General features: G+C 42.6%; 1 long non-coding RNA gene across 1 annotated transcript in view; it reads left to right on the top strand.

Moving 5' to 3' along the window:
- The first annotated feature begins 5,462 nt into the window (after window positions 1-5,462).
- The window catches only part of LOC137300391 (uncharacterized), a 130,870-nt gene continuing 118,060 nt past the window's right edge, over window positions 5,463-18,272 (top strand). Inside the window, exon 1 of the long non-coding RNA XR_010958067.1 lies at window positions 5,463-5,985. This is a non-coding gene — a long non-coding RNA (uncharacterized lncRNA). The remainder of the gene's footprint in view (window positions 5,986-18,272) is intronic.

The raw sequence follows: 18,272 nt of genomic DNA on the forward strand, positions 1-18,272 counted from the left end.
CTTGCCCCCTCTTTTCCTTGGCTCTTGCTTAAAAGCTGTTCATCTCTAACATCTTCCAGTTCTAATGTAAGGAATCTTACAACACCAGGTTAGAGTCCAACAGTTTTATTTGAAAATCACAAGCTTCCGAAAGCTTGTGATTTTCAAATAAAACTGTTGGACTATAACCTGGTGTTGTAAGATTCCTTACATTTGTCCACTCCAGTCCATCTCCACATCACATCTTCCAGTTCTGATCATTGACCTGAAATGTTAACTCTGCTTCTCTTTCCACAGATGCTGCCTGACCTGCTGAGAGTTACAGCATTTTCAGTTTTTACTTCAGATGTTCTGACCTCTCTCTTTCTCCCCCATAGTCACTAATTCTTGCTGTGCATAGTGCCACAAGTCAGTCATCTTCCAATCTTCCTGGGCGAACCTAAACAGTTGGTGTTGGCAAGCTGTCTCACTGAGGACATTCCAGCCAAGCCTAGTCCTGTACTCACCTGACCTCAGCACAGGCTTATATTTCTAGTCTACTCTCTCGCCCAGCAGCACTGAGACCAATGGTTATGCCCCAACTACAGGCCTGGCTGAGATCAATTTGTTGGGGGGGGGCGAAATTTAAACCTAACCCGCTCGACAGGAGACTAACAGGATTTGATCAACCGCCCTCTTTGCACCCCGACTGATTGCACTTTCCATTGAGATGGGCGGGATATAAAACGGGCAGCCGGTCGGATCTTGTCGATTTCCCGGTGGATGGGTTCGGTTAAAATGATCCCCCCCCCAACCAACTTAGCACAGACCAGGAATCACATCTAAGACCTTCTGCCCTGTCTGACTTAGGACTGCAGTGCTTTCCCACTGTGACTAAACCATCAGGGACCTTGAGGCCATACGATTGTTACGGTGAGACGACATAAAATAATTTGCACGAGTTATGAGTCAGGTGTTTTAAAAATTTGTTCTGTTTTGGCATTGGACCTATTTCAGCAGGATTGACCATCCTATCAAACTATAGCAAGTGTTCCTTTACGGAAACAGAAGGAAAATAATGAGATATGGAATTTTCTTAAAAAACAAAATATGCTGTGTAAAAACCCGCAACATTACAACATTAATTGGAGTTGTGCTGTATGTAATGTTTTGTACAGTATCCATGGGTTATGAAAGGTCCAAAAGTTAGTTGGACACTGCACATCAGTATTCCAAGTGCATCGGAATGAGATTGCTTGAGTACACAGAATGGTCACAATGCCCCTGGCCAGCAATATCTTGACTTCTGGACTTGCAAATAGGCAGTTCGACAAGATTCAGGATGAGACTCAGCTGGAGAGTGTCCACAGCATTCATCACAAGGCAAATAGCTAAATTGAGGTGAATGGTTCTCTGTCACATCTGGTCACTACTGAAAGCTGCCTGATTTGAATTTGGAAAGAGCACATAAACGGAGAATTCTGGATCAAAAGTTCAATACTTAGGGAGAGGAGATATATGATTGAAACCATACAAGTAATCATGTAGCTGTGCTTAAAAAAGGAAAGGAATAAACAGATCAAGTGTGATTAATAGGATAATTATCTTTCTTACTGTCTCCAATTCAGGTAATCTCCCAACTTATTGTTGAAGTTAATTTAATTTTTCTTCTTTGCTGGCTTCTTCCTATCAATTAAATAAATGAAAAAGTGTATTGACTAAGTTATTTCTTACTGAAAGCAGTTAGCCCAATACATGTGTTCTTAAAGGTATATTTTATCATTTTATAAAAAGAAAATCAAAACTGCTTGGAATTTAATCTGAAATATTCTTTCAAATGGACGCATAAACACGTGATCTGAATTATCAAATGGCTGGAGTTTAAATGTAGAAGCATCCTATTGATCGCACCTGATTCCTGTGGACCCTTTTGTTTTACAGAATGTTTTTTGTACCTTTTTGGAAGTAAGAATAGGGAAGGGAATAGAGGGATCCTGTTGCATAGATACACAGGCCATTGAAGGTGGAATAAACCCATAAGAAGCAAATGGAATCCTTAGTTTTGTACCCAGCGGCATAGAACACAAAAGTAAGGAAGCAACGTTGAACTTGTAGTAGACTTTTGGCTGCTGCTGGGGTATTTTGAGAATCCCGTAATAGGAAGGATATAAAAGAAATGGAGACGGTGCAGTGCAGATTCACTCGGATGTTACAGGGGTGAAAGGGTTACAGTCATGGAGAAACTTGAAAAATTAAGGGCTTTTTTTTAGGGGTAACCTGATTGAGGTCTTCAGGATTCTGATAAGATAATTAGCGATGGTTAGTTTTCACGGATCAGTGATATGGTAATAGGAGAGCACAGATTTAATATAAACACAAAAAACAGTGGGGAGGCGAGAAAAAAAACTTCAGACAGACAGTAGTTAAGAATGTTGAATTCTCTGCACAAACCATTGTTGAAGCAGAGTTCATAAATTCTTTTTAATTATATAGCTGCTTGAAAAAAGGTGTGGAAAGTAAGCAGGAGAGTGAGATTATACAAGGTCGCTCATGTGCGGAAAAGCACCAGCAAACACTAGATGGGTCAAATGGCCTGTTTCTGTGTTGTAACAGTCCTTCATTATATGACATTCATTGAATGTGCATTAAGTTATGTGGCATAATGGATTTTTTAGTATTTTCTTTTAAAGTTACATAATTTGAGAAGGCCAACGCTCTAGAGGTGTGGGTAATTGGTGACTCTGAAAGTTCTTGGTGGGTTTGTATTGTCATGTAAAGAAGTTTCCATGGCTCAGTGGACAAGTGTACTATGTAGTGTTAAACGTACAGGCCTGGAAGGTTCCAAGATCAGTCCCTGGTTTACTTGCTGATCTCATTTGGCAAAATTGGGTTTGGTATTACCAGGTTAAGGAGAGGAAAAATCAACCATGCTTCCTGACCTTGATTGCTTCCTGGAAATGTATAGAGATTGAGTGAGGGCAGTGTTGGGTTCAGTTGCATTGGTGTTTTGGTGAATTGTTTGCCGAAGAATGAGCTCACACTTGGATAGTTTGGATGAGCTGAGGCATTGCCTAAGCAGCAGATAGTACTACAAACAACATAGCAAAGGGAACTGTCATATTCAATTGCTCAGCGTTGTGTTAAGACCTGGTTCAGCACTGAAAATTCACTATTCCTTCCGTTTCAGTGATGCATCCCATCAGCATTAAATAGTAACCAAAGGGCATGCTACAACACGTCAAGTTCTTTGGTTGGTTCTGAGCACCCTTCGATCAGCCTTTGAGAGTCTCAGGATATCTCAGACGTGGAACAGCTCAGCAACAGCTACCATTTTAGATGAACAGGTGGAATCTCTAGTGAAGCATGGGAATATTTGTGGCTGAACACTGGCCGATTCCTGTTAAATTCAGTTGTATTGGCAAGTATTTAATTAAAATTACATTCTCAGGAAACAGTTTGATTGGTTGTTTCCAGTAAAATGATTTCACTCACAACTAACCTTCAACAAACTGCACTTTGTAATGCCAACATTTTTGTTTCCTTTCTCCCTTTACCCCTCCTATCCTGAAGGGGGCAGTTCACACTGGAGTGTGGTTTGGTGTGTGATAGTGGGCCTCTGCTTGTGAATGGAAACTTGGACTGTCACTTGGCAAAGAGACACTAAGGCAGCAAAATCATAAAGTTCCAAGAGAGAAAGTGAGGTGTACTGGAAGAAGCAAAAAAATAAAAACTAAGTGAGGAAGACTGCAGTGATGAAGAAGATGAAGTAAAGAAATAGTGAGTTCATGGCAATGTCAGCAATTCATTTATTGGTCTAATTTTTCCTTTGCTTCCTCTTTCTATTCCAAGCACCTGCCTTCCATTCAGTGTTTACCATAGCAGCTATATTTGAGATTGAGAGGTCACAGTTTGGGGAATCATGGATGTACATAATCATGCCTTACCACTTCAATCAGCTCTACCAATATGCCTCTTGTTTAAGTATATATATATATATATAATTATAGCCAAAAATCCTACCTTGTGGGAGATAATTAAGTTTTAAACTTTTGTTTTAGATCTTTCATTAATTATCCATGTTTTCTTATTGGAGAAGTTGGGTTACAGACTTGCTATGAAGTACCGTGCAACTGAAGGCTTCCAGCAGCAAGCTTCATAATCTTCATAAGGTCTGCTATAAATTGGCATTTCACCCCCCTCCCCACTGCCCCTGGTAGCCACTTTGTGTAACTGGCCATTTTATGAAGTATCATGCGAAGCACTGAAATGTTTCTGGTTATCTTGAGAGGGAACATGTGTTAAAACAGAGTGACATGTAAATGCTATGTCAATACATTTTGCATTGATTTCAAGTTTGTTTCTGCCATCGTGTTTTCCTTCTTAAAATGTTGCCCTTGCATCTCCAGACTTTTGCTCCCAAACTTTCAGCAAATGTAATGTTGCATGTTTTACTTGAAGTGCAGAGTTTTTACTGAAGGTCTCAGAACTGTGCTGCTTCCATCACATTAGTTAGCAGAAACTCAGTCTTCCCAACTCAAGTTTAAATCTCACATAACAATGTCTCAGTTCTATGCTTTCCACTGAATGTAGCAGTGACAGTCCACACAAGATGTGAATACTGGAACAACACAATCTAATTTAAGCCTTTGAGATCGCACTGTGAGATTAAAAAAGAAATGCTCTTAGTTATGAACTACATCAAACTCACTGGTGGTCCCAATTGTATTCCTACTTGAAATAAATGCAATTAATATTTAACCCTTTTTATTCAGTACTGCATGCTTCGAAATGTATAGTTGCATTTATTGGTCTAATTGAAAGTCTTAATTGGTATTACAAATGTATAGAATCTGTTTTGAAAATAATATATGGTAGGATTTGAGTACCTGTACTGTAGCCATAAATTACACTTTGGATTCAAAAGAGACAAAAAAGGTAAGTGACTTTTGGAGGTGTTACCAAGACCTCAGTATTGCGTCACTGGAAACCAAGATTTTTTAAATTTTAATCCCTTAGATTGAGGTTTCTACACAGACAGAATTGGGTCACAAGATATTAATGAAACATCAATTGCCAAGCATACAGCAACAAAGCCATTTTGTGGGTCTCTTAAAAGAATCTGGGTTTTTAAAAATTACTTAACACAGCACACAGAGAAAACTCATGAAGTATGGACAAAATTAATCAATTTTTATCGCTGTGAAGAGCGCTCATAAACTAATGACCATTCCAGCTCAGCAGTTGGGGGTATGGAGGCAGACAGCGGTCACTGTGCACAACAAATTTTAAGGAATGTTGTTCTGTGCCACAGGAATCCCTGGGCTTTGTGTGTGCTGCCATAAATATGACTGCACTGCACTTAAAATAACCTCTTACAGTTTCTATGGTTATCACTAACCAGCTGCCTCACTCAGCAGGGTCCAGATATTTGAAAGAACATGCCTTCTAGGCTTTGATGCAAATGTAAAGATTAAGTTAATGTGGCTCGGCATTCCGTACTTGTCTCTGAATGAAGATCTCTACTGACTTAAAGGAGCATGGTCACCTCGTAACCTACTGAATGAACTTTATCAGCTTTGAAAAGTGAGATGTGCTTGATAATGGCATTGGTAGTCACTGCCAACAAATGAAACACGTTCGCTGAAAGTCGTCTTCTGATGACTCAATCCATCCGGTGAACAAATGAGCTGTACAGTCCAGGAAAGGACAAGGTCCCTTCCCCAGTCTGTACTGAGTTAGCTAATCTCAGTCAGGACAGCAATCGGTGCATTTACATTTGGCCTCAGCTACCCTGGGTTTGGTAGTGGAAAATCATCCCAGATTCCTGCTTCTGATTACTATCCAGCTGGAAGGACATATGTGCCTGGACATTTGATGAGGGACTAATCAGGCTTGGTTGCGTTGTCCTCTGTGGTTTAACAGTTTGCCGGCTCACAAAGGAACAGTGGCCGTTTGGGTGAGGTATACCTGAGGACAGCTGGCGCCTATGGTATTCTATCTCAGAAAGTAGCAGAATCTTCAGGAGAGGTAAGAAGGGAAAAAATGGTTCCATCTTCAGCCTCAACTTGTCCCAAACACCAACATAGTAGAATTGTAGTGATGTTCTCTGAGATGGCTGCTCCCGAAGCTGAGGGTTGCATTAAAAATGGAATTACTTACGAAGATAAAATCCAAGTTGCATATGCTGCCTCATAATTCATTTGCAGTTCTTTTCCCTGCTACAACACAAACCGGTGGTGTCCTGATCCTATGGCCTGGAATTTAGCTTGGAGTCAGGAAGAGAGGCTATTGAGGTCGGGAAACCCGGAAGTAAGGGTTTCACACAGGTCCTGCCGAATTTAACAGCAGGACTTGTTTTAAATTTTTCAAATCGGTTTTCTATCCACAGCCAGCCAGATTGAGGGGCTGGCTGACTGTTGGACGGGAAGGCCACAGCAGGGGATCGGAGAGGAAGGAGGAAGAGAAAGTGGGCCATGGAGAATATGGGGCCGTGGAGGACATAGGCGGGGGCGGGGGGGTGGGGTTGGTTCGGGGGCTGGGGAGAAGATCACTGGCTGGAGGGGAGGGGAGGGGAGGGGAAGTTGGACATTGGAGGTCGGGAGGGGAGTCAGACATCAGAGGTCGGGGGTGGGGTGGGGAGTCGAACGTTGCGGGGAGGGTCATGGCATGTAAGCTTGGTGAGCCGCGAGCAAGCACTCCTGCTCCTCCTGGCCCATAAGCAGTGCAATGTAGGCACTTACCTCATGGATCCGGCCCTTCCCACCTCCTTTTACCTGCTCTGATTCCCGCAGCCTGGGAAACCCGTGCTGGAGGCGTTAAATTTGAAGGTGTCTTAAATTCAATTAAAAACACCTACTTATCACCTCATAATCATGTTAATTGCTCCGTTAACTACCCACCCATCTGCACTAGTTATAGACCCGCCTCCGGTGAGTAGGTTACTCGCATGCGCCTCCATTAAGCTTGGAGGTTGCCATGTTGGTGCCGGGTTGCGGCCACGCTGGAAAAATCTATAATTTTAACTCCCACCCCCCCTCCCCCTCCCCCCCAACCCCCCTGTTCTTGGGGGTTAAATGTCCCCCTATGTTTCAGTAATACATGGATTGTTGAGCGTGCGTGGGAATCTCCTTCCTACCCCAACACACTCGAACTTCAAAATGGCGGTGATGAAGCAAGGAGAAGGCTCTCTTCACAGTTTATTATAAATAGATTTTTTGCAATGGTAGAATGTCATTGCTGAGCTATGTTTGAGACTTATTTCCAAATCTGTGTGACAGTGACTGTAAAAGACAAAATGGAAGATCAACATAAGTGACGTCAGGCCTCGGCTTGGAGCACGATCCATTTACACTGAGCATCTCATTTCTCTGGTCAGAGCTGGCATTAATCTGATGCTGGATGCAACTAGCTGTACAGTGCCTCAGTGACGTGGCTAAACTTGCATTCTTTTTTGCAAAGAAAGAACAAACTTATGTTTATATACATAGAATTACATAGAACGTACAGCACAGAAACAGGCCATTCTGCTCAACTGGTCCATGCCATGATTATGCTCCACATGAGCCTCCCCCCACCCCTCTTCTTCTAACCCTGTCAGCATAACCTATTCATTTCTCCCTCGTGTTTATTTAGCTTCCTCTTAAATGCATCTATACTATTCGTCTCAACTATTCTTTATAGCAGCAAGTTCCACATTCTAACGACTCTCTGTGTAAAGAGTTTCTCCTGAATTCCTTATTAGATTTATTAGTGACTATATTTTATTCATGGCCCTTAGTTTTGATCTTCCTCACAAGTGAAAACATCTCTACGTCCCTATCAAACCCTTTCCTAATCTTAAAGACCTCTATCAGGTCACCCCTCAGCCTTCTCTTTTCTCGTGCCTTTCACACCCTCAGGACATCCCAAGATGCTTGATTGCTATGAATTATTTTTCAAGTATAATCACTTGTTTTTTTAGACAAACTTGGCAGCCAATTTGTGCACAGTGAGGTCTCACAAACAGCCATGAGGTGAATGACCAGTTGATCTGTTTTGGTGGTGTTGGTTAAGGGAGGAATGTTGGCCAGGGTAACTCTCCTTGACAGCAATTATTGGCCAATCACCATAAAATAATTAAACTCACATCTCTAGTGTAGTACACAGCAGTTTCTTTTTAAGTTAAGAGTTCCCATTTAAAGGGAACGTTTTCCTTTCCCACATCAGCCATCCTTATGGATTCTTGGAACGAGACTGCTAATTAGTGCTGAATTATGGGCAGTTTTATGCTTTAGTGTCATGTTCTCTTGGCCTTCACCTGAGAGTGCCTGACAGCATTTTATTTAAGGCGCTTAAAGCTGGCACAGAGACAAGCCCCTCATCTCATTGTTCGATGCTGTACTTGAACCTGTATCCAACAGATGAAAGAGCAGTGTACAAACACATTACACCATTCAACAGGCATTCTTTTTTATTTAGTAACAGTACACCTTTAGCACTACTGTCTGTATAGTTCAGCAGTTCTGGCATTTACCTGAGGACCAATGATAACACAATGGCCGTGCCTGATGGCCGGTTCCAACTACAGATGTTCCCTGCTGTGTTTTAGCTCATTTTGGATAAATCCTGTTTGACTTGGCAATAAATCAAAGGAGCTCCAGACCTGAGTGGATGTTCACACAATACAAAGTCAAGTTGAACAAAGGTCAGTTTACAAAAACAAATCCTCATTTGTCTTTCATACACAGTGGGTTTAGGCCACGGGATTCTAAATAATTCATTTCTTTTTCCTTGCTCCCTTCATCCCTGGAACTCATAAATTAATTCACACCTTGAATCACGCAGATGGGAATCAGGTCCCACAAATGGAAAAAAATCCATTTGCCCTTAAATCTCTTGACCAAAGAAAACCAGTACTTTATGTGAGTGTAGAATTAAATAAAGTGTGTTGTATGCACAATGTAGAGCACCACGGTTGGTTATTTTGGATATTTAAAATAAATCCAACCTAATTAGACTTCACCTAAAAATTAACATAGAATTCTTGAGGACAAAATCAGCAGTAGGTGCACAGCACTGAGCAAAATGTTTTCAGTAACCATGGTCTTCATCTCCAACCTTCCCCAAACTAGGTACCATTGTACATGCTAGAAGGTGGGAGATCATCTGCGATTGGTAAGGCCCTCAGCTTGCTTCAAGCTTTTCTTTCTTTTCCTCTACAATGTGCTACCCATTGATAGCTGGCTGAGATTGGGTTCTTGCTATGTGAGGAGTGGAAGGGTCAAACCACTTCCTACCATTATGTGCTGCAATGCTCTGATGGAGTGGGTAACCTGCAGAAGACATCTATAAGCCTTTAATATTTATTGTAGAAAGTTTGTCTCCTGTTGGTCTCTTGATCTTGGTAATGTACAATGACTGCAATAGATCTTGCTGAATGACAGATGATCAAATATCTTTTGTAACCTTCTCTGAAGAATGAATGCCCCTTTGTGCGTGTCATTACGATTTTTGACTGAAGGACACAAACGCTGGTATAGACCAGTTGGGCAAAATGGCCTATTTCTGTGCTGTAGACTCGATGTAACTTTTCGTAACAAGTGAAGCCTTCTGTTTAAACCTGTTATATTGTGCCTGCTCTGGATTGCAATATCGTCCTCAGTCACGAGCTGTTAGCTTACATGCTTGCAATGTTTCTTTGTCACCAAGCTCACTGTGTATTTATCACAAAATGTGGAATGCATGTGTATAACTGGACTACTCCTAAAGAATACAATACACAGGTATTTTCAGAGACATTTAATAAAGTTCACCCGATGCACCTTGTGACTGAGGTTCATTGAATCGGTCCCAAACAACTGGATTGTAAATTAGCTCAGCAAAAGCTGGTGAAAAAATAGAAAAAACTCCTGGTGAGAGATACGAACAAGCCGAGTTCTACAGGGTCCCCCGCTTTTTGTACTATTAATATAAAAGAAGATACTTGTATTGGCTGCGAATGACATTGGTTTAAGCCACCAGGTTATGAATGTAAGGGTTATCGATACAAAGGGATCAGGGCCAAAGTCTAAGAAATATTAGTTGGATTTTAAACTAAATAAACTTAAGATTTTGCGCATCAGGGTAGAAAACATGAAAGCGAGGGGTATCATGAAGAATGGTCTTCTAAAAAAGTTGGAAAAATATTTGGGTGCAATTATAAACTCTTCACAATAGATGTCAAATCATTGCGAAGGTGTTCTAAGCAAGTCTAATTATGTATTGGAATGTACCTCAAGGTTGCGTTTTACAATACTGATGAGCCCATATTTGGAATATTGTGTGTACTTTGGTGCATCCTACCTTTTTAAAGGAACCTGGTGTGTTGGAGATGATTAATCAGGACAATTTTGGACGTGGGGGCTGATAACATCTGAAAAGAGACTCCTAATACTCTTAGAGAAAAGATGATTGAGAGGAGGCATGATCCTGGTTTTGAAAAGAGGAATGGATAATTTTGGTATCAACAGACGTTTAATTTGTATTGTCAGCATGAAACTGGAAGACATGTGAAGAAAACTGATTAGCCTGAAGCAAAACTTACAAGAAGGTTTTTTTCTCCCTCCACAGAATACTGATTTTATGAAAAACATTCCAAGTGACAGTAATATCGAGCGAAACCTTTTGAAAAAGATCAGGGTGAATATCTGGTTAGCATAGAAGCAGGATTGGGCATTTTAAGGATAAATACAAGTACTGAATGACTGTTATATGCAACATGATGGTTCTAGGGCTATTATGCCGATGGAAATGTCTTGCCAAAGAAAAACTACTCACACATATAATGTTGGATATAAGATTAGAAACACAGTTGAATTTGAGCATGCTGCAGATACATTATCCACTCTTCCATTCCTTTGCCATCTCTAGACTCGACAATTCCAATGCATTCCTCCCTGGCTTCCCATCTTCTACGCTCTGTAAACTTCAGCTCATCCAAAACTCTGCTGCCGGTATCCTTTCCCACACCAAGTCCCATTCACCCATCGCCTCTGTTCTTGCTGACCTACATTGGCTCCCGGTCCTCCAACGCCTCAAATTTAAAATTCTCATCCTCATGTTTATAATCCTTTCATGGCCTCACTCGTCCCTATCTCTGTAACCCACTCCAGCTTGACAACTCCCCCTCCCAAGAACTCTCCATTCCTCCAATGCTGGCTTGTTCTGCATCGTTCCCCAGCCTAGGCCCCACTGGTAAATTTGTCATCGTTGTCGTCATGAACCTGAAACAGGGGCAATGATGTTGAATTTAAGTGCCTGTCTGTCCAGTTCTGGTCATCAAGAAACAAAGGGAATATTCAAGTGCTGGTGACAATGCATAGAAGAGCTACAAGGCTTAATCATTGTGTTGAGTTATGTAGAGTAGAGAAATTCAGGCATTTCAGCCAGAAAGGAGGCACCTGAGAAGCGGGGTAATAGAGGTATATAAGATAGTTCAGGTGAAGGAAAAGGTAAATCTGAAATTCTACTTCAAATTAAATGAGAGTGGAACAAAGGGGACACAGCTTCCAATTATTTAAAAGCAATTTTAGAACTGTTCTCAGGCTATAGACAGAGCTAAGCAATTCCACAACCGACGGATCAGATCAAAGCTCTGCAGTCCTGCCACATCCAGTCGTGAATGGTGGTGGACAATTAAACAACTAACGGGAGGAGGAGGCTCTGCAAACATCCCCATTCTCAATGATGGCGGAGTCCAGCACGTGAGTGCAAAAGACAAGGCTGAAGCATTTGCAACCATCGTCAGCCAGAAGTGCCGAGTAGATGATCCATCTCGGCCTCCTCCTGATATCCCCCACCATCACAGTAGCCAGTCTTCAGCCAATTCGATTCACTCCAAGTGATATCAAGAAACGGCTGAGTGCACTGGATACAGCAAAGGCTATGGACCCCGACAACATCCCGGCTGTAGTGCTGAAGACTTGTGTTCCAGAACTAGCCGCGCTTCAAGCCAAATTGTTCCAGTACAGCTACAACACTGGCATCTATCCGACAATGTGGAAAATTGCCCAGGTATGTCCAGTCCACAAAAAGCCCCATAAGGCTACTCTCAATCATCAGCAAAGTGATTGAAGGTGTCGTCGACAGTGCTATCAAGCGGCACTTACTCACCAATAACCTGCTGACCGATGCTCAGTTTGGGTTCCACCAGGACCACTCGACTCCAGACCTCATTGCAGCCTTGGTCCAAATATGGACAAAAGAGCTGGATTCCAGAGGTGAGGTGAGAGTGACTGCCCTTGACATCAAGGCAGCATTTGACTGAGTGTGGCACCAAGGAGCCGTAGTAAAATTGAAGTCAATGGGAATCGGGGGGGAAAACTCTCCAGTGGATGGAGTCATACCTAGCACAAAGGGAGATGGTAGTGTTTATTGGAGGCCAATCATCTCAGCCCCAGGACATTGCTGCAGGAGTTCCTCAGGGCAGTGTCCTTGGCCCAACCATCTTCAGCTGCTTCATCAATGACCTTCCCTCCATCATAAGGTCAGAAATGGGGATGTTCGCTGATGATTGCACAGTGTTCAGTTCCATTCGCAACCCCTCAGATAATGGAGTCCAAGCCTGCATGCAGCAAGACCTGGACAACATCCAGGTGTGGGCTGATATGTGGCAAGTAACATTTGTGTCAGACAAGTGCCAGGCAATGACCATCTCCAACAAGAGGGAGTCTAACCACCTCCCCTTGACATTCAACGGCATTACCATCGCTAAATCCCCCACCATCAACATCCTGGGGGTCACCATTGACCAGAAACTTAACTGGACCAGCCACATAAATAGTGTGGCTACAAGAGCAGGTCAGAGGCTGGGTATTCTGCAGCGAGTGACTCACCTCCTGACTCCCCAAAGCCTTTCCACCATCCACAAGGCACAAGTCAGGAGTGTGATGGAATACTCTCCGCTTGCCTGGATGAGTGCAGCTCCAATAACACTCAAGAAGCTCGACACCATCCAGGACAAAGCAGTCCGCTTGATTGGCACCCCATCCACCACCCTAAACATTCACTCCCTTCACCAGAGGTGCACCATGGTTGCAGTGTGTACCATCCACAGGATGCACTGCAGCAACTCGCCAAGGCTTCTTTGACAGCACCTCCCAAACCCGCGACCTCTACCACCTAGAAGGACAAGGGCAGGAGGCACATGGGAACAACACCACCTGCACGTTCCCCTCCAAGTCACACACCATCCCGACTTGGAAATATATCGCCGTTCCTTCATTGTCGCTGGGTCAAAATCCTGGAACTCCCTTCCTAACAGTACTGTGGGAGAACCTTCACCGCACAGACTGCAGCGGTTCAAGAAGGCAGCTCACCACCACCTTCTCAAGGGCAATTATGGATGGGCAATAAATGCTGGCATTGCCAGTGATGCCCACATCCCATGAACGATTTTTTTTTAAAAAGCACTACTTCACTCAAAAAGTGACCAACACGTGGAATTTACTCCCAGCTACAGTAAAAGCAAAAACTTTGGAATGCTAAAATGGAGGTGAATGTATGAACTAAGGTGGGTCGAACGATTTCCCTCATTTGTAATTATCTTGAGTAGGAATGGATTTAATGCTTCCATATTATGAAGGGGCCACGAGTTGAGTTGTAAAATTTATATGGAGTTATATTGGATAACGGGGGTCGTGGTGTGCGACTAACCCGCGCCCGGTCGTTGAGATGCAGGCAGCCTGTAACATTTGTGCTGCCTCGTGATTTACCTGATTGCTGCGTGCAGCCAGACCTACCTGCACTGTTGAGTGGCTGCTCACCAGCAGGGGGCCCCGATATCGTGAGTGGCTGGCACCACTGAAAAGCAGCTTGCAGCTCTTAAAGGGATGGCGCATTGTGGCTGCAGGAATGGTGGAAGTCAGTTGGGAAGTGAATCTGTGCTGCAATATGGTGCAGCCTGATGATGATGGCTCCTCCTGGAATTTTTATGAGCAACAACTGGGCTGGTCAACATTTGCGGGACTCTGTTATTTGCGAAATATAAGATATGGGTCTGAACAGAGATCAGACATCGCACACATAAAACACAGATGCAGGTCCCGTCGCTGTGTTTATAAACTGTTGAGTTATTTTAAAACATTGAATAAAGGTTGCGCACTATTAAATCCCCACATCCTCCAATCTGCAGGCCAGAACCCACCAAACTGCCTATCTGAGTTTGAACTGGGCCTGCGAGAGAGCGTGCACTAAGGTTCTCCTTATGATGTATTAGAGGCCTTGGTGACAGAAGGAGGGGCATCCTATATCCACAGGGATACTCCTTAGCCCCATGTCCCTTAATACCTTTGGTTAACATAAATTTAAAATTAACAATTGAGCTAGCATCAACTGCCATTTGAGGAACAGCGTTCCAAACTTCTACCATCTTTTGCGTGTAGAAACGTTTCCTAACTTCAATCCTGAAAGTCCTGGCTCTAATTTTTAGGCTATGTCCCCTGGTCCTAGTATTCAAGTACAGGAGACCTCCAAAAACAGGTACAAATGCATCAGCAGCCAGAATCAATAATCCAGCAACTAACCTTTCACTCCTGCATGATCCCTTCAAATAGCGCTGGTGGTGGGGCGTCTTCCATGCTGTTTAACACCTGTTCAGCTGTGCGAGGTTAAGACAGTGTGTTGAGTTCCAAAAACGCATCTGCCCCCTTTAAATCAGCGTTGCACACTGACCTATCGCACATTCTTCCTACTTTACATGGTGCCGGCGTTTGTTATCTGCGCATGCGCAAACACCTTTACCAATATGGCGTCTGGCGCACGTCAGGCTAGAAGTGCGCACGCGCATTCCGGATGCCATTTTGGGCCCTTAGTCCACGTAACGCTTACACAACGGGCGCTACACGGCCCAATTTATGCCCCATAGTTTAAGTTTCATTTTGCATAAACAAAACTTGAAAGTATACTTCTAACTGGCAAGCTGGTCTTTGACATAGTTTGAAACCATTGCTGCTGTCTTGGGAAATTCACATAAAAGATTTGATGTAGTACACACACATCAGGAATAAATAATGCCTTTTCTTTTGTCCTCGTGTGATAGATAGAAGATTGCAGAACCCTCCAGGAGAGTCCTTGAGAGTGTCCTTTAATAAGCTGGTACAACCTGCTGCTCAGTGTATTACAATGGCCCGGATAAGGCATTAGGTAAAGGTGACATACAACATTCATTTAATTTTGTCAGTCCACTGTTCTAAATGCTTAAACTTAAATGAAATTGTTGCACTGTATGTTCCTTTACACCTATAAATGCCCACAAGGTAAAATGGTAAGATCAGCCTTTTTGTCTACAACTGATATTTTGTTCCTTTTATTCAGCCTGCTCCAGGCATTAGTGTTGTCAAACTGGGTTCCTTTTCTTCTTTACGTCACTCTTAAAGGTCCACTATCATCAAAAATTCTGGCTAGCATGAGATCGAAACAGCAATGCTGTTTATCGATGGCTGCGAAGATGCAATCTGCTTTAGACACTTTGGTCTTTGCCAATAGCTTGATGGGCAAGTGCATCACAAGGCCTAATGCTGAGCCACAGTGCCAGGTTCATTGCCCAGTCTGTGCTGCTAGCTGATCTCAGCCAGAGTAGTTGTCTGCGTATCACCTTCAATAAATACAACCTGTGAGCATACAAGTCTAATGAGGTGACAATGAAGTTGTATCTGACCTCAGTGAGGCTACATCTTGAGCGAGAAGAAATGGAAACTATTGAGGGAGGGTTGAATGACTTTTTCCTGCCAATTTTCTCCGCTTCCTTCCTCTCCTGCAGGCACCGAGCTCTTTGCTGGATGGATTTTAAAAACTTGGAAAGACACTTATTGTAAAGCTGGTGAATTTACACCTTGGCCTCCAGCTTAAAATCTGACAAACTGTTTGTTTTTCTTTGGGAGAAGGGGTGATCCTGACAATATGGCTGCTTTTCACCAGTGAAAAAGAGCATGTGATACCGAATTCCGCTGAGTGTCACCTTGCATTTATCTGTGCCCTGCCCCCCCCACCAAAAAAAAAGTGCCAAGAGTAACATCCCTGACATGAACCAAGCTCACATGTAACCTGGTAGAGAATCCAAAACTCCTTCATCACACCTCTGGAATCCAAATGAATGAAAATAATACAATTTTTTTTAAAAAGCAATGAATTTTGCAATAAAATGAGTGAGTCACTTTCTGCAGTGACTACAGTGTAAATTTTAATTGGGTTGCTCATTTACGGAGCCCTGGGAACACTTGCATCTAATGGGGATGACAAGGAAATAATGATAAAGTACATGTATGTGAAAGTTTTCTGGCATAGCCGGAATATTTGAAAATTAGCAAAAAGTGATGTGCAAGTAATAATGGACAAGCTGGGCTCCAGAGGGTTGTAATTGAAGATCCACAGATTGATTGAAGGACGGAATCATGTGCTGACAACTTCAATTAAGAAACCTATTCTCAGTTACAGCCTAGCGTGAACATGTGCCCGGTCCTGCCATTCAATCAAACCTGAAAGCAGCACTATATTTTCTTCCAAAACAGGCTAATAAACGGAGGTGACCGCAGTCATGTAATCAGTAACGTCGTCATGTCTCAGCATTGCACACTGCGTTTTTTTTTAAAGAATTACATTTAGGAAGTAATTTCAACAACTGAAATTATGCTCTTTATTTCTTAATTTGTAATTTTTTTTTCAAAAAAAAGAGGTCCCCCCTTAACAATTCTTCCATAATCAGGATTTAGTGAACTTAACGAGAGCCTCGAAGCTTCATTTTGCACAACAGATACAAATATTAAACCATCCATCTTGATGATTAATGGTGAAGAACACCTCCATGCTACCGATGACTACTTCCTATCTTGGCTGCTGCTGTTTTGCTTTGTAACCTTGTGATGTAAATTCTGAACAGTAAGCTTATTCTTACTTTGTATAAATAGGAATTCCACTTTACTTATACATTGATAATTGTTGGGACCACAGTGGATGAAGCAGAGATGGAAACTTTCTGATGGTCAACAAAGTGATGGTGCAGGATTGATTTAGAGGTAGCTCTTTTTGGCTTTTACCAGGAACCCAGGAGCTGAAAGACCACCTTCATCTGAAGTTCTGACTACTTCTTGCTGAAGTGTGGTTTCACTAGCCCTGCCCGCCCTGTGGTACCTAACCTAAGGGGCAGTTTTTGCTGTGTGTGAGGCATCAGGGATCTCCATCAATTGAGTGTCTTCACTTCCTTAACTTCCACCGCTGTTGTGGCTGAGGTCGATGGCAGCACTCCGAGGGAAATGGGCCGTAAGGGGGATGAAGATCTCCAAGAACCTATTTGACCCCAAGTTAAAAGGCCCTACTCACCTGGCCCAAAGAGCCACTGAATGGCTGGCTGCTTCACTACTATAGAAACAAATCTGCTGTGCAAACATTTTCTGATCATTCTGTAACTAATTGAAACCTGTGAGCCACTTAATACATCTTCTCATTTCCTCCGTTTATTGCACAGCATGTGGTAAAAGCTGCAGAAGTACTCAACAATTCATTTGCCATAGATCTATACCATTTAGATGTGAAGATATTAAAGCTGGCAGGCGATTAGATATTCTCACAAGTCTATCTTATTTTTTTACTCTAAACAGTCTGTGTTAGTGTATTTAGGGATTGCCAGGTTCAGTCTTTTCTAAATCAGTCTCGTAAGAACCCTGATATATAACCATTTTTGTTCAGAAGTCCGAAATTAAGAATTTAGAATATCTCTGGTGGTATTATTCCCCAGTCTTTCACTTTCTATTGTCCAATGCAGGCATCAGTTTAACTTCTGACCACAACACTCAGTCCTTTTTCTAAAAAAAAGTATTAATTGAATTCAATAAAAATAGATCTATATCTAATATGTTGGACAAAATGCTTTTGTCTCAATTTAAGAAGGTTGTTTATACCCTGTTTATATTGCAGTGTTGCCTGTGGAGATTGCACAGATGCTCCTCGGGGTATGAACCCCTCCCCAAGAAGTGGTCTTTCAAGGGTGCTGGTATTAAGTACAGTTGGATGCCAGTTTTCCTGGCTGTTAACAGGCTGAACTCCCTGTTCCATGATCATTGTATTTGCATTACAATGTCACTGTACAGGACTCCTACACCCCCCACCTCTCTTTACCCCGCATCTGACATTGGGAAGGTCCACAAACAGGATCTCAGTCACAAAGATGAATTTAGAGCAACTACATGTGTACTATGTGATCCTGTGCATTTGCAGTTGTTTCAGTCTTGTTACTGGTGCTTTAAATCTGCCCCAGAATATAAATGGGGTGAATTCAGAGCACCAGCAACACCTCATATGGTGAA

Source organism: Heptranchias perlo, chromosome 31 (assembly GCF_035084215.1).
Source record: "Heptranchias perlo isolate sHepPer1 chromosome 31, sHepPer1.hap1, whole genome shotgun sequence".
Lineage (NCBI taxonomy): Eukaryota > Metazoa > Chordata > Chondrichthyes > Hexanchiformes > Hexanchidae > Heptranchias > Heptranchias perlo.